The sequence below is a fragment of the Rattus norvegicus genome, chromosome 16 (assembly GCF_021556685.1).
Source record: "Rattus norvegicus strain SHRSP/BbbUtx chromosome 16, alternate assembly SHRSP_T2T, whole genome shotgun sequence".
Lineage (NCBI taxonomy): Eukaryota > Metazoa > Chordata > Mammalia > Rodentia > Muridae > Rattus > Rattus norvegicus.
Window position 1 is genome coordinate 63255359 of NC_141549.1, and position 16986 is coordinate 63272344.

Sequence of the window (16986 nt, forward strand, 5' to 3'; positions counted from 1 at the left end):
TCCAGCTGTAAGGCATTTTCTCAATTAGTGATCAATGAGGAAGGGCCCAGCTCAGGGTGGGTGGTACCATCCCTGGACTGATTGTCCTGGATTTTAATAAGAAAACAGGCTGAGCAAGCTATGGGAGAGCAAGCCAGTAAGCAGCACCCCTCCATGGCCTCTACATCAGCTCCTGCCTCCAGGTTCCTGGCTCATTTGAGTTACTGTCCTGACTGCTTTCAATGATGAATCATTATAAGGAACTGTGAGTGAAATGAATCCTTTCCTACTGTCCTAATTGGGGTTTCTATTACTGCAAGGAAACACCATGACCAACAAAGCAAGTTAGGCGTGAACTGACCAGCAGGCACTAACTTGTCAAGTTCTTTTTATTTAGATACTTTAATTATCCTTTCTACTAGGTCCCATAGGAAGGAGTTAAAATACCATTCGATGGAGGCCAACATGACTTCTGAATAGATTACTTCTAAGATTCCCGCAACCTACATTCTTCTAAGATGACTAAGTATCTCTGTAAAAGCAGACATAAATGCAGAACTTTACCCTTATGACACATCTGTTGTTACTATTCACATTCTTAAATATAAAGCTAAAAATAGCATATATTTTAAATGGTTCCCCAGATGTGCTTTTAAAGATGTGAAACTCATGTTAAATGGAGGGGGAATTTCCATAAAGCAAGTAGGATCGGACTGAATACTGCTGACAATCTGTGAGAAGCCATCAAGCATAGCAGAGGCAAGGGGTTAGTGACTTTTCTCATTGCTGTTAACAAAAATACCTAACAGAACAATGACATCCAATGGGAACCAAGTGTTCAGTCCCAGGAGCCTGTAGGGGACATTCAACATTCAAACCACAGCAAGGAAGCTAATACAGCTGGAAGACTGAACATTCCTAACAGGAGAAAAGAGTCTTTGTTGGTTTACACAGTGAGGTAACTCTTGGCTAGACTCTGGAGAACTCTACAGACTAGCTAGACCACTGTAAAATGGAAAGTATGTTAGGTATTTCAGAGCGGCTGACCCTCACTGTGATGATGACTCTTCATCGTCGACTTGACTAGATTTAGAATCACCTGGATGTTTGCAAGGAAGCAGAACAGAGGAAAGAAAACCAACTTTCAATGTGAATGGTACAGTTGCAATAGGCTGAGGTCCTAGACTGAATAGAAAGGAAAAAGTAGCGGAGGAATAGTGTTAATCTCTGTGTTTCCGACCTGTGGACATACAATGTAACTAGCTCCCTCCCGTTCCCAAAGCCATGGCTTCATTGCATGCTACCCCCATCCTTAAACCATGTACATGAACAAACCCTTCCCACAAGCTGCTTTTGTAGGGTGTTCCTCACAGCACTGAGAAAATTAACTGATATACAAGGCTAATCCCAACCCCCTCTTGGCCTGTCCATTGGCACATGAAGAGTATGGGCAGGAAGAAGAGTGACTTCTCCTGCACCACAGCCAGGTGTGGCAGGATGAATTGGTTCTTTGGAAATGAGATATAAGGCAAAATCGCTGGGAAGTTTCAGGCAACCTTTTTGCTAGTCTGTGAAAAAGCAGCAGAGATCCCAGGCTTTTTCCATATACACTTACATAAGGTTTCATCTATCACAGCCTAATGTTAACCATAGTTAACAAGGGTCACTGCAGGGTTAACCTTGTTACTTTGGGGCTGTGAGAAAGTTGCACAACCTGGTGGGGCACATGAAGACAAGCAGACTGCTCCCATAGCTGGGACTGGAAACATAGAAACAGGAAAACACGGGAGTCCTATAATTCCCTTCAGGGGCACATCCCCAATACCTTAAAATGTACTGCTAAGTCTTAGTGCTCCCCATAGCATCGCTACGACCAAATCTTTAGCAGGAACCTTTAGGGATATTCCTGATTCAAAGCCCAGGAAACATGGGTGAGGTCCAAGTATTTCCAGGTTCAACTATTTTAAATCCTCAGTCTGACATCCCCACCTCCAATCCTCCCTGACTGGAGTGATTCTCTTCAAAATCCCTACGTTTTAAAAATTTGGATATTAGTAGTATTTAGCTTGTCTAGTACTTTTATTGATTCTGTAATATAAAAATATAAAAATCTTCCAAGGCAAAAGGCAAAGGAATTTTTCATTACCTTTTAAAAATGGGTTAATGTGTCATAGGGAACAAAACGTCAGAGAGTAAAGGAAAAAAAGCATATCTGATTAATTTTAAAAGTTACCAAACATCATCAGGTGGCAGGAAGGAATAAAATAAACAAAGTAACAGCATTTTTAGGCTGGTTAATCTGATGGTACTAATTGCATGATACAAGAAGCTATTTTTTGCTAAGGGCCAGGCAGGCCTCAGAGTTTGCAAGAGGCCCTGATACATATGGGAGGAACTTAGTTCCTTGTATAAACACAGGTACAGGCTTAGCTGGCTATCAGTCTCAAAGTCATTGAGCATTCAGCCTTTGACACCCTTGAGATATCCTGGGTTCCCTTTGTGCAACATTGTTTAAATAGCTTATTGCTGCCCTCATCCTGTTGTGTGACAGTTTTCTGCTAAAGCTGTCTCATTTGCCCCCTGAGGACTATGTATACGAGACTGTACTTCTTAACAAACTTGTTTGGTATAAGAAATAGCTTGTGCAATACTCTTTGGACCCCATTTTCTATCTTCTTTTTCTTTTGATCCCCTGTTCCTTCCTTTTTAGAACTCTGTACTTGAAAAACTACAGACTGATCCAGGTTATGTATTGTAATAAGGAAGAGAGACAGGAAAGAAAGAAAGAAAGAAAGAAAGAAAGAAAGAAAGAAAGAAAGAAAGAAAGAAAGAGAAAGAAAGAAAGGAAGGAAGGAAGGAAGAAAGTTAGTTTATAAGTGAATAACTGAAATATTTTGTAAACTTATGTTTCTATTGAAAAGAAAACTGGTAAGTACATGCAACAGAATATCACGTAATATCATAGCTGAGTTGTGGAGGCTTGAATATGCTTGTCCCATGGGAAGTGAAACAGATAAGAGATGTGGCCTTTGGAAGAGGTTAAGAGAAGTATGTCACTATTGGGGTAGGTTTCATGGTCTCCTCCTATACTCAAGCTCCACTCAGTGTAGAATGAGAGCCTCCTCCTGGCTGCCTTTGGCTCAAGACATAGCATTCTAGGCTCCTCCAGCACCATGTCTGCCTGGGCACCGCCATGCTTCCAGCCATAATGATAATGGACTGAATCTCTGAAACTGTAAGCCAGCTTCAATTAAATGTTTTCTTTTATAAGAGTTGCCTTGGTCATGGTGCCTCTTCAGAGCAATAAAACCCTAGCTAACACATCCTAAAATACCATAATAAAACCTAGAAACTCCCCAAGTTCACATATAGGTGAATGTAAGAAAAATTAGATCTACACAATTTTCTGAATGATTCTCCATGATAACAAGTAATAAAGCTTTGGCATATAAACTGTTGTGGATAACTTTCAAGCAAATATGTCAAATAAAACAAAGCAAGACAAGTAGTGTCCATTGGGATACAGAGGGGGTGAAGAGGGAGAGGAAAAAGGAGAGGAGAAAGGGGAGTGGGAGGGAGTGGGAGGGAGTTAGGGGAAGGAGGAGGAGAAGGAGAGGAGAGGGAGAAGAGAAAGGAAGGAGGAAAAGAGAGGATGCAACCTGAGCTGCATGCAGTGACAGTGTTTGCATGAAGGACTGGAAAGTCTTGGAGGAAGGGAAGATTGCCTGAGGGCTATGAAACTTTGGATGGTGTTGGATATATGTTCATCATCTTTATCATTACAAGGATTCCCGAGCAAATGCCTTTATCAAAATAGATCAAATATATCTCCAAAATACACAACATATTATATGTCAAGTAAAATACAATCGCTTTTAAAGTTGTGTTTACTATAGTGGTTTGAACACTGTTTCAGAACTTTACTGTGTTTTCTAATTTCTTATGACCTTTCTGGTAAGAGTCTACCTACACACTTCAAATGTTCTTCTGAAAGAAGATTTTCCTTCCTTTTCCATTCAGTTCCTTGATGCACAGATTAGCAGTGACCCATTTCCTGCTTTATTTTCTCATGACCTCTTTTGTGCCCCTTCATTCCAAGTTAATTTAATTTCTGAAAGGCTCAGCACAAAGGAAAAATGAAGTTTTATACCACTTCTGATAGTACAAGCCATTGTGGTACTGTAGATTGGCATTAAAGAATAAAACACAGTGATTAAATTAATACATGACCAAGATTATAATGTCACACAATATAGATGGGAGATAATATAAGAAACATTAAAGCCTTAACTTTAAGTCTTTTGTCCCAAGATTATCACTGTGGAGTTAAAATGTCAACATACATGTGTTCTTTTTTATTTCTGTGTAAAATATCTGACAATTTCTAAGAAGAAAGGTTTATTTGGCTCATGGCTTCAGTCCACATTCAGTTGGCCCCATCCACTTGGGCAAGAACATCATGTTTGCAGGAACTTGGGACAGAGAATATTCTTCCTTACTTGATAGTTGTGAAGCTTAGAAGGACAGGAAGGAGCCAAGGACACGACATCCTCAAGGGTATACCCCTAATTGAGTCTAACTCCTCCACATAAAAACTCACGAGAACACCTGTAACTCAGCGTTTGAGTATGTGAAGCTTTTGAAGGATACTTCACATACAAACTATAACCAAGAAAATTATAGTCTATGTAACATACACAAGTGTAAACACATTTGTTCTTGCTTTCATTATATAATAATCCACTAATACTGCCTGGCATGTACTTCTTAGATATTCTAGTATACTTGGAAAGGGCTTTTAGCTCAGAAACACCTCCCTGGGTTTGTTCTGTGACTATATCAGAATATTCAAGGGAAATGAGTTTCTGTTTCAAAGAGTTTGTAGCAATTTGTAGCTCACAAGATTGTAGTCTTTTCTTTTTTTTTAAATTCTGCTCCAATGTCTTTTTGTCTTTAGTGACAATCTCCGTAAATTCCACCAGATGGCAGAACAGCGACAGGCCAGCAGATGGGAAATAGAAAGTGGGAGTGCAGAACTGTTAAGTCATCAAAATGTTCTCTTTCCTGTAGTGAAGACAAAGCAAACAAATAAACAGAAAGCTAAATTTCAGAAATACCATGCTTTACCTCCAACAGGTGAGGGGGGCTCTGGCAGTGTAGATGGTATAAACATATTTTTACCTTCATCCTTTAAGGAATGTCCTCCCTGATAATAGTAACGACGCCATGATAATCAGAGACAGCACAAGTCAGGGAGATGAAGATGTGGCTAATGTCTCGGCAAAATGGTAAACCCTAGGACCTTCAGGACAGCCTTGGAGGCAGTGGGAAAGAGCTCAAAAAATGAGTCCAAAAATATAAAATTTCTCAACTATGCAAAATATGAGGATGCAATATAAATTATATGAGGGTATTCACAAATCTAAAGAAACAAAAGTGGCTGAGCGTGAGCTGACTCGTCAGGAAGATACTAAGGAGGGAGATAAAGAGGTTTTTGGAACAGCGATCACTGGAAATGCCACCCCGCTAAGTTTTTTGTTTTCGTCAACAAGGGCAGGCTGATGGCTGAGTTCAGGGTCAGCCTGGGATATAGCAAGGTTAGGCCCAGGTGTGGTAGAAATGATCCCACCCAGCTAGTTTATCATCTGAGTTTATCAAAATCAGGCAAATATCTGAATCCTTTTGCAATGTTAAAAAAAAAAAAAGTGTTTGCTGTCTACCAAGAATCAAGGGGCTGGGGTTATGGGATGCTGATTCAGAGGGTAATCAAATGGGAACCTGGAGTTAATGACTGGATTGAGCTGCAAAATAAAAGACGGGCTTCTGATCTGCAAGAGATGAGCTATCCAGGGAATTTTTTAGGATAGCAAGAGAGACCTGCTTGGAGAACTGTCTCCAGCAGAAAGTAGAGAGAGAACTATCTGGAGATCTCAAGAGAAAACATAACAGAGAGAAAGCAATCCAGAAAGCTGTCTCAAGCAGAGCATGGCCTCCAGCTTGGGCCCAAGATTTGACCTTAGAGTCGTTTGTTTTCACTGCTCCCAGACACCGGTTCTCTCAGTACCCCTCTCCAAGCTGAGGCTGCTCCTCAGCAGTGTGTGCGCATGCGCGTGCACCAGCGCGTGCGTAGTGAGTGCGTAGTGCGTGCGTAGTGCATGCGTGTGTGTCGTATACTTCCATTATTGAAGGGTTATAAATAAGCTATCCACACAGGAAGAACATGAGAAAACAGGTTAGTGAATCAGAGAGCTGTAGCATTTGGTCAAGACTGACAAGCTGGAAAGCCTTTCCATACAAGCTCCACCCCCAGCTCAGTCCTACTAGGGACTGAAGAGAGAAACCAATTAAAATGGTCTTTACCAGACAGAGGAGAAAACCCAACTTCTACTGTACTAATAAACCGTGGTCTAAAACCAGGCTCTAGTGGTTCATGCCCACTCAGAGAAGTTTGTGGAGCATGGGCTTTAACTGCCAGTCAGGTCCATCCAATTTTATGTCAACCTAGGACGAGATAAAACCAAGACTAAGTAGCACACCTTAGTGAACGGGGTCTTGTTCTAAGGAATATATCAAGATACCAAGAAAGTGGTCCATCCATATCGGGTAATATGAAGCCAGATCTTGACAAGTATTGTCATTAGCCTCCAAAAGAACTCTGCCAGGAAATGGTACTTGGGACTTCAGGACCACCAAAGGGCCAAGGCTTTTGTAGCTGTGTCTGAATTTAGCTGCAGTGAAGACCCAAGTTTTGTGCAGGAAGTTAAGACACAGCTTTAAACATGGAGCAGAGGACGGTCTTGTTGGGCACCCATGGAAGGAGAAGCCCTTGGTCCTGCCAAGGTTGGACCCCCAGTGTAAGGAAATGTTGGCGGGTGTTAGGGGGTGGATGGGGAGAACACTCTTATAGAGGAGGGGGAGGGATGGGGGTTTATGGACAGGAAACTGGGAAAGGGAATAACATTTGAAGTGTAAATAAAGAAATATCCAATAAAAAAATGGGTGAAAAAACACAGCTTTAAAATCAAAATATTTTCCATCCCTTAGAACGGAAGTCAAAAAAGACAAATTCGAGCAGCTCTCTCTATTTTCTACTCATGCAGTAATGTGAGGCACAAAAGAGGCAAAATTAGCCCTTGGTATCCACATAACAAACCAGAATAATTTTCAGAGAATCTTAAAATCAAGATTAATCAGACAAGAATCATAATTAAATTATTACAAATTATCTATAAGAAGGGAAAAGGCATTCTGGGTAACTGCCACTGTGAATTTCTGTTAGAACCTGGGAAACACTGGTCACCAACTTCTTGAATTGGAGGAGCTCTAAACTGCATTAATAAATGGGGAAATCGCTTTGTCACTGGGGTCTCAGTTCCATTCCATACGAAGGGCATGTCACATTCTCTGCACAGTTCCTTCCATCTCAGTTGACATTCTCTTTCTCACTCAACCCCCTCCCCAGTTGGATTCCGATGCTTTCACAGAGCAGCATCAGCCTAAAAGTGACCTGGTTCGACACTCCTCTACCCTGCTAAATATTTAATACACACTGATACAGAATGGTAGAATTCCCTTAATGAGGAGATTCTTAAAGCTCAGCTGGTGGCTGTCTCTTTACTGTGTTCTCTATGTCTACAATTTTCAAAGATCTGCAAGGGTTAACAGTATTTAGTTTATGACCAGGTAGTATAAAGTTGACCACCCGATGGCACTGTTTCACAGGGCAAGCCTCTGAGACGGCTCTAGTAGCTTCTGAAATGTGTTGCTACTGAAATCTTATTTCATGGCAATAACAACTGTATTAGTCGGTGTACTGATAGGCTACTTGTTCATTTTCACATAAATTTTAATGGAGTCCCCGTGGAGACTCCTCTAGAGACATGTCTGAGATCCTCACTGTATATGAAGCTGTGTTTCCCTTAAAGAAGAAGCTAAATGGGGACCTGAAATGGAATCTGATGTCACATGTGAGCATCAAGGTCTTCTAGATTTATTCTACAAGTAAAGTAAAATTAAATAACTTATCTAGAAGATGATCCTTGTACGTTCTGCATGCAGTTGCTGTGATTATGAAATTGTGTAACATATGTAAATGCTGACCCCAAAAAGCTTTTAACCATAAATATATAAATGCCCTTTCTCATAATTATGCATTATTCCATGATAATGTGTTGGAAATTCAGCTCAACTTCACACTGATTTGTATTTATTCTCTTAAAATATGTTTGCATAACAATTTATGTAAAGTGTTTTAAACAAAATTCATCAAATTAAAGGAATGTTATAGCATTCTTAGGGTATTACCAAGAATCAATAGTATATTTATTTAAACATTTGCTAAGTACCTGCCACATTCTAAGTGCTTAAGAAATGACAGTGAACAGAATAGAGAACAATGTTTACCTTAAAGGAAATCAGACAGTGAGCATCTATTCCGATACACAGAGAAATGTGGGTATACCAGATGGCTACTTGCACTAGGCATGTGGTGTGGTGGTGGAGCACTTGTCAAAATTGTCTGGATCTCTGAGTCCATCTGCAGTATCCCCCAAAAGTAAACAAACAAAAAAGGGCTTCTTACCAAAGATATTTACACTAAGCTTGTGTTGAGAGAAAGATAACCTTGCTGTAATCTGAGAAAACAGAATGTACAAGAACAAGAAAAACCAAGGTCTTCACAGTGTAAATGTGAATTGCTAAAAGAATGGAGGGAGAGGGGAGGAAATGGGCCAAAGGCAGAACCATGTAGGGTGTTGGGGCTCTCCCTTAAAGCAGCTCGGTTTTAAGCCGAAGCATGACGTCATTGTATTATTCTGTGTGTGTTTCACACAGATAAACATGATATAAACAAAAAATGATGGGTTGAATTGCTCAGTTATATTGCTTAATAATTCCCAAACTAGAGCCTGTTTATAAACCAAGGCCATTGTACTATCTGAAGTTTTTTAAGAATAAACATTCAAAATCCTGTGGTTTCAACAAAATTTTAAGAGTTGCTTATAAGGGAATAATCTTCAGACCACACTGAAAACACTGAAATTACTTCCCAATGTCATGAGTACACATCTCAAATATAAAAAACTGTTCTCTAAGTGTGTATGTTTCTGTCCAGAAGGTGGAGCTGTTGCTCTGGGGCTTTGGTGCAGCCATATTGAATGAGGTCGTAATCATGTGACAGTCACTAATGGTGTGCAGGAGGAACATCTTTTTCTCCGGGGTCCTAAGAAAGCTTATGAGTTTGCTTCTCTTCTTCCCTTTCTTTCCCTGAAAATCATGTAGGATGTGACAGGTTCCTCTCCCTAAACTAGCAAGTAAAAGGAAATGCTCTCCCATCTAAGACATCCCTGAGAGCTGTTCCCTCAAGCCCTATGCCTGGTCACACAGTTCTCTCCACTCCCAGCCAGGTGCCACCCTCGTTGAGGCATTGCTTCGAGCCTTCCCACCTGCATTCTGTCTTCATCCCGCCAGAGTTCCTTTGTAGCTAGTCCTACTTTTGAGGTGAAGGATGAAGGTTAGAGATGAAGGAGAACGTCTATTGTAGTGGCAATTTTCCCTGTATATATATCTGTCTCCACTCAGTATTCATTTGCATTAAATAGCTTTCATGCAGATGAGAGACCAAAGGTCCTTTGTCCCAAGTGCAAGTGGTAAATCTTGACTGGTGAACAATGGGAGTAAGGGGGAATGGGACCTGGTTTATGTCCCCAAATGTGTCAAGGTTCTCAAACACATAGGAACTGTAGAGTTGTTGATAATTGAGGTGGGCATTCTCTTACTGGTAGAAAGAACTGTTCAGGTTAAGCAAACCAGGGCCAAGATCAATAATTGTAAGAGCATAGGAAAGGCTGCTGAAATGTGAAGTTCTGAAGATCCTAAGGACTTGACAACCACCTCAGGGTTGCTTAAGACAATTTGTCTGGACCGAGGCATGATGCTTATAGCGAGGATTAGACTAGCATTGATGTTTACTTTTAAAGGCTATGCTAGTTTCCCTCCCATCTCTGTCAAAAGATGCCTTTCCTGATTTCAAGGCCAGTCCTACTTAACAGAGCAACACTTCCCATTGCTGGCCTAGTATGTTCAAAGAAATGATTAACTGGAGAGAAAACAATTGAGGAAGACAGGAGAGAGTCATTAAAATGGAAAAATACTCAGTTTGTATTAGTAACAAGATAGAAAGAGCTGTGAGAAGACTCTGCTGTTAGAGACTCCATCAATACTACATGGAATATGTATGGTACCGAACATGATATCTCAATATATGAATATCTTATGAATGAATGGATGGATGGAAGGATGAGTTGTTATAGAATAAATTATTAACTCTCTGTTTCTGAACTTGGCAGGGAGATGGAGTTACAGTATTCCAATTCATCTGATGATCTTTGAGCAAAGACTTGGACAAGCATGTATTTTCTCCATGTCGTCTATTCTTAACAATGGGTCTTCAAGAATATCTTTGCTGTGTTGGTGACTAAGAGCTGAGCATTGAGAACTTAAGGAAGCAGGCAGATGGAGCAAGCTGGCCACTGGGAGCCAAAGCCCTGAGAACTAATCCAGAAAATGAGGAAAGAAATCTACACTATCCTAAAGGATCCTCAAATCTAAGTTATCCTCAAAAAGATGGGGCTGGGGGAGAAGGTTTGAAGAAAATAGAAATAAAAATCATTAGATCATATGTTACTTTGCTTTCTGTTACAATTAATAAAACTCTGACCAAAGACAACTTTAGGAGAAAGTGTTTTATTTCCACCTACAACTCTCAGATCTCACCCCATCATGAAAGGAAGCTGGAGGAAGAATTCACAAGTGAAACCTGAAGGCGAGAGACCATGAAGACAGGCTGCTTTCTGGCTTGATTCTCGGGATCTCATTCCAGCTACATCTCTTATACCTTAGGTCCACCTGCCCTGGGATGGTGCTGTCCACAGTGAGCTGGGCCCTCCCACACGAATCATTAATCAAGAAAATGCCTTGTAGTCTATCCTACATCAAAAACTGATGGAGGTAGCTTGTCCTCGATCAAGGGTTCTGCTGCCCAAGTGGCTCTAGTTTGCATTGCCAATCAATAAAAATTGAGATAACCTGCCCAACTGGACATTAAAGGAATACCTCAATGCCTGTCCTACACTCACCTTCTCAAAGCTAGCTTGTGGTGCTATTATCTATGCATACATACTGTTTTCCTCACCTCTCCTTGGTATAGTAACCTAATGGCATGATAAACAAATTCCCCAGGATAGACAGGATAGACGAATAGCATCTTTCAGAAGAAAGATGTGCCTTCCCAACTACTTAAAATCACATCGGAGTAGACAAAAACCACCATCATTGAATAATCAGAAAATGGTCTTTAAACAATAGTCTTGGCTTTCAAAACTCAAAACGGGTTAGCTTCACTGTGTGGCATCATGGGTCTTGGTGAATTTTCAAAAGAAAGACAAATTGCAAATTTAGTATGTGTGTGATCAGAATGAGATTTTGATCTTGTGGCTAACAGTGAACTTGCAGAGCTGTTGGCAAACCCGACAGGCCATTTTGGATGTATGTCAAAGCCAGTATTGCCATTGCGATGTATTTATTCAATGTACTTTTTACCTAATGTGAGTTAAAAGAGTTTTCTATGAATTCCAATGTCGGTATTGCCGCTCTTAGAGCGGTGAAGATACCTTTAATTCATATTTGTCCAGAGAGTCATTGGATTGGCAGTATCAGATATGTTGCCTCTGTCCATTTAAGATCTCTGAGCATACTTAAACAAAAGCAGATTGACCCAAGCAATCAGGTCAATATGGAATGCATGTTTCCTTCAATCTACACTACATAGTTTTAGTTTGAAATTTTTTTCAGGCTCTCCCAGCTAATGAGCTCAACTTGCTTTGTAGTCTTTCCTTTGCAATAAAAGCTGTGTATGTACACACAGGTGTGATAACAAACCTGAACACCCAGAAAGGTAGAGTTATCTTAGGTTGGAAGTCATTCTAGGCTACATAGAGAGACCTTGTCTCAAAATGGCAATCTGTTTATAGGTTCTTACTGCTACCCAAGAAAGGTTTTAAGTTTTCTGGTAGTCTAAAAATTGTACTACTGGATTGAATAACCACATTAATAACAGATTCCAGGAAAATATGAATCCTTATTGACCATAACCTAGTTACTTAACCTCTCTGAGTTTGGTCTACTTGTTACTTGATATGTGGGTAATATCTTACAGTCAATTATTATGGTGAATGGTACTGAGATGACACATGAAGCCATCGGAGTGTATGATACATATGAAGCTTGGTGGTGGCTAGTTTGTTCTTGCTGTTGCTGTTATTGCTGTTATCATGGTTTTCTGATTTTCTGTGTAGACCCTGCCCGAAGCCCCATGTGGCCAAATAACAATGTCTGTCCCTCCCTCCCAACATCAGTTTCCCTGTTCCATCGCCACCTCTGCTTACTCCTCAGGGACCACCTATAGTTTTGTTGTTGGAAGAGCGTCACAAATCCAAGTCTGAGTTGTTCCTTCCTTACCCCATCCAAACTCTGTTGCTATTCCTGTTCTAAGTTTACCAAGCAAGCACGGTTGCTTAGCTGTGTATCTTACCCCAAGGGGCTCTGAACCTCACATGTTCAAAAACTGCCTTTTCTGTCCAGAGGCCAAGACAGGACACATAGTAGGTTCTCAACAATGGTTTCTGCAAAGGAATGGCTGACCTGTGGCTGACCTAACCTTCGCCACATTCGCAATCTCACAATTCCCATAGTAGTTTCTGAGAAGATTGCAAAATCAATCCACTCGGTCTTTTCCCAGGGTGGTGGGAGGAACTGCTTATCTAGTTCCTTTGATTTAGGGCCAGACGGAGTTACTATTAGCAAGATTGCTCCGCTGCACATAGGAGAGCTTCCGCTGTGTTTGTTTTCTTTCTTTCCTCTTTCAATCTCCCTTTGTCCTGTTGTCCAGACAAGGACTAAAGCTATGTTTCTTCACCCACCAAATGCCTTCGATGCAGATAAAAACTGGAGACACGAAACTGGGAACAGCTTTGCTCTTCTGTGTGATTCAGCTTTCTCTTCTGTTACTTGAATTTTCCAATTAAAGAATGGAAAAGGTCTGCCTATGCTTGAAAGGTCTCACTACTTCATTAAGAAGTTTTTTCTCTCCTTTACCAAAAGAAATAGTCTGACCGGTGTTTTAGAAACTTTTAGAAAAAAAAAATAACTAAAGGCTCAAAAGGTGGACAGCAGTTTGGCAACTAGAGGTCACACAGATCATAGTCTCTTTCTTGTTTTTTATTCTGCTTCTGCTTCATTTCGACAGGAAGTTTTTTGATTTTTTTTCTCCTGATAAATTCAGTCATCCAGCTCATTGGACAAACACGCCTGACGCTTCCCTTAGCCACCTACTTCAAGGCTGGCTTAGACGTTGTATCTTAAACTCATTATGTAAACTTAAAGCTATCTAAATCCTTTTGTTCCCTCTTATGGAATGGGCCTCACTATGATACAGCTTGCCTTTTGTTTTCCCCCTTCCATAACCATCAGGCATTTATGTGATTCTTTAATATTTTAAGCTCATATACAATTATATTGTGTAATAAATTAGTTCTATCAAATATGCTGAAGCCCTATTAAAGGAATGATTTAATCAGAAACCATCCTTGAATAAACACTGGGTGGCCTCAATCTTGTTATCCATTAAGGAAAAGTACTTGAGGTTTGCCGATAACTTTTCTGCACAAGGATCAAAAATGGAGGCTGACAGGTCAAGAAAAAAGAGGTCAACATGAAAGAATTGGATTTGGGGACTGGGGATGCTACAGTGGTTTTCCAAGGCAAGCAAATCAAAATGGATTTCAGATAGCAAATATCTGGTTCAGGGGCATCTGTCACATGCCTAGATGCTTAAAGTCCAGATTAAATAAAAAACACGCTGTTTTATGAAAAAGTAAATATCCTTACTCAGAATCTGCATGTTCCCTCACTTGGTCCTCAGAGATGTAGACGTTCTTGGGTTTTTGTCAAGTCTGTGTTGCCACAGTTGTAAGCCATGAGTGTTATTATTAGCCAAGACACAAGAATGTGCCAATCCCGCTTGTGCGATCCTGACGCTATAGAATATAAAGTGTGCCAAAAATATTAACCACTTGGTACAAATGGTAGACAGAATCTTGAATAATAGAGATCATTTCCTCTTAGGTTTTATACAAGTTATTCAATTATTCAGAAGTGTAAGTGTTAGTTTACATCTATTTGATTTATCACTCACAACTATTAAATATCGTTAGTGTATGGTCATTGGAAATCCTCAAACTCTGAATAATTATTTTCTGCTAACCAAGAACAGATTATATTCAAATCTTGTGCAATTTATTGTCCATGTGATATTTATTAGTTCCTGGCTGGTTGCTTCCACGATTCTTCCAAAATTTTTTTAACTAAAATTGTTCTGAATTGAGCTTAGTGAGCAAAATGAGTTCTCGTTTTATTATCAAAGTTTCCAGAACATAATAATAAAACCAGTGATGCAATTATATAAATATCGCTATTGCCTAGCAATAAAAAAACAACGAGCAAATAAGATAAATATCCACTGAGGCACACATCGGACAACTAGTGCAAGAGTGTTTTCTTTATCACTTCTAAGCCTGTGAGTTTGGGTTCATGAAAGGTAACATCACCCTTTCCATACACTTTTCCAATGTCATACTTTCTATCATGCCTGTATTTTTCTAACACGACTAAGAAATCACTGAGTTGCTTGATTGTTTAAAAATATATTACAAAAAGCAATTTATAATAAATCATTGCTAAAATCTGATAGTGAAAGAAATATACTGCTAATTCATAATAAAAGAATTATTTTAAAGTAAACATGCTTATTCCAAAAGTCCTGAAACATTCATTTCTAACAAGCAAATGCTTTTTAAGAATTTAGGATAAAAATAGTTCTTCAACCTCTGCTTCTCTCCATTTTGCTCTCAGAGGTAGAAACCATCTGATGTTCTCGGTTCCTCTCAATGCCATCTATCTGCTTTGATTGATCATGTCACTCAGTGTATTAACTATAGAAACCATTTATTGACTTTCTGATGTGATCGAAGAGAAATTAGTTAACTTAAGACACATGTCTACTTCTCTACCTTTTTTAAAAAAAAATCACATTGCCTGCAGATGCTCTTCTAATTACAATTGCAAACTCAACTATTTCTATCCTTCTCTCTGTGACCCATTAGTGGTCACCCAATTCTTGCTTCCGTGCAGAATACATTTCCCTACTGCAGTCCTTCCTTCCATACCTGATGCATCAACTGTGGATTTACTTTAATATCATTGGCCTTCATAATATTCATATTCTGTGTGCTTTGGTTAATCTCTACTGTGAACCAATTGGTAAATACTTAAAAATAACTTTTCATTGCCTTAGCATTGCTAATACTGACTGTTCCATAGCAGTACTTCAAAGATAATGACTTTTTCATATAAAAGCCAAGTGTTGAACCTTCTGTGTCCCCCAGTATCAGATGCAGCATGCTGCCCCAAACTCCACTTCCTAAATCGCAACTGGAAGATTTCTCCAAGATAACCCCAACATTTCCACCTCAATCTAGTACATGGGTACTGCTGCCTTGTAGCAGGAATTTGGGCTAAACTGCTTTGTGCTCCCCATGGGTCACCACCCGCCCAGAAACTCTTTGTATCCACAAATCACACACACACACACACACACACACACACACACACACACACACACACACACACACACACAAGCTTATTTTTGAAATGCCTGGGCTAGCTCAAAGGCTGGGCAGTTCTGATCCTCCGCCCAGTCCCTCCGGTACTCCTGACTCAACACCCGCTAAATCTATGATCTATTTTTGCTGCCCTGTCCCTTCTGGGCGGCCCCCTAGTCTTTGCTGCCCAAGACGCTTCTGGGTAGCCCGTCCCTGGGCCACATTCCTTCTCACCTACATTTCGGATGATTTTTCTTCTGCAGCTCTAAATTTGATTCTTCTCCTTCTGAAACCTAGTGATTCTCTCTTCCTCTCTTCCATTTCCGAGCCTTGCAATTGCGAAGTCCCTCCCCTCTCTCTCCACCCAGCCATTGGCCGTTAGCTCTTTATTGATTAGTCAAAAACCAATTGGGAACAAGGACCTTTAGCTTTGGACACGCAGATTCCTGTTAATTCAAAGCATTAGAACCAATCCCCAATAATGCCTGACTAAGCATCTAGAAAGTTCTTTCACTGAGCTCGACCTAACTACATACAGAACGTACCTTTGTCTTGCTAATTTTGCTAAAAGAATCTGCCACTACTTCAAAGACAGGTGTAGAATGCAAACTTTCTGAAAATATACATGATCGAAATGGCTGGATAGAGAATTTTAGCCAGAAAATGATTTTTCTTTCTGAATTTTAATGTTCTATAATCCTGTCTCTTTATAACCAGTAGGCCAAAGGAAAAACGTATACTGGCCAGTTGGTGCTCTATTCAAATTTACATCTTCCCTCATAAAGTATTATGGATCATAAATATATTGCTTTTTCTGTGTATAAAATGTTCATACAATTAGCTACTTCTTTTGTGGTGATACCGGGAATTTTGTCCATGCCCTTGCACGTGCTAGGCACATGCTCTGCGGTGTAATTGTTGTCCCGACCCAGACGCCTAATTCTCAGAAATGCTTAGGCCCAGAAGTACTTTGAATATTGAAAGCAATTAAGTGTTTAGCATATCTTCATTTGCATAATGACATAGTTCAAAGATGAAAGCATATTTTAAACATAAAATTTACTTATATTCCATGCACACCCCGTCTACGTAGTCAAACTTGACAACTGTCACATTAGCTCAAGTGTACAAATTTTCCTTTGTAGCATCAGTCGATGCTGAAAAAGTTTAAGATTTTATTTCAAGTTTCAGATATTCAAATTAGAGGTAATAAGCTTATACTTATTAATTTTGAATTTGAAATGACCCACTGGGTCTATGTTATGACTGGAATGTTTGTACCTTTCCAAAT

The 16986-nt window shown here is 39.9% G+C and overlaps 1 protein-coding gene and 2 long non-coding RNA genes across 3 annotated transcripts in view; 2 read left to right on the plus strand and 1 right to left on the minus strand.

The window, feature by feature from the left end:
• LOC134482390 (uncharacterized) overlaps positions 1 to 10705 on the plus strand; it is a 124282-nt gene extending 113577 nt beyond the window's left edge. The window contains exon 4 of one of the 2 annotated variants that reach the window (XR_015639947.1): positions 10326 to 10705. This is a non-coding gene — a long non-coding RNA (uncharacterized LOC134482390). The remainder of the gene's footprint in view (positions 1 to 10325) is intronic. The other variant, XR_015639946.1, reaches the window with a different exon arrangement.
• The window catches only part of Erich1 (glutamate-rich 1), a gene marked incomplete at its 5' end in the record, with an annotated part of 52793804 nt that overhangs the window by 32384799 nt on the left and 20392019 nt on the right, over positions 1 to 16986 (plus strand).
• Positions 2756 to 16035, minus strand: LOC148000582 (uncharacterized). Its single transcript, XR_015639949.1, has 2 exons — positions 15930 to 16035; positions 2756 to 5043 (listed from the first exon to the last, which is right to left on the minus strand). It is a non-coding gene; the product is annotated as an uncharacterized LOC148000582 (long non-coding RNA).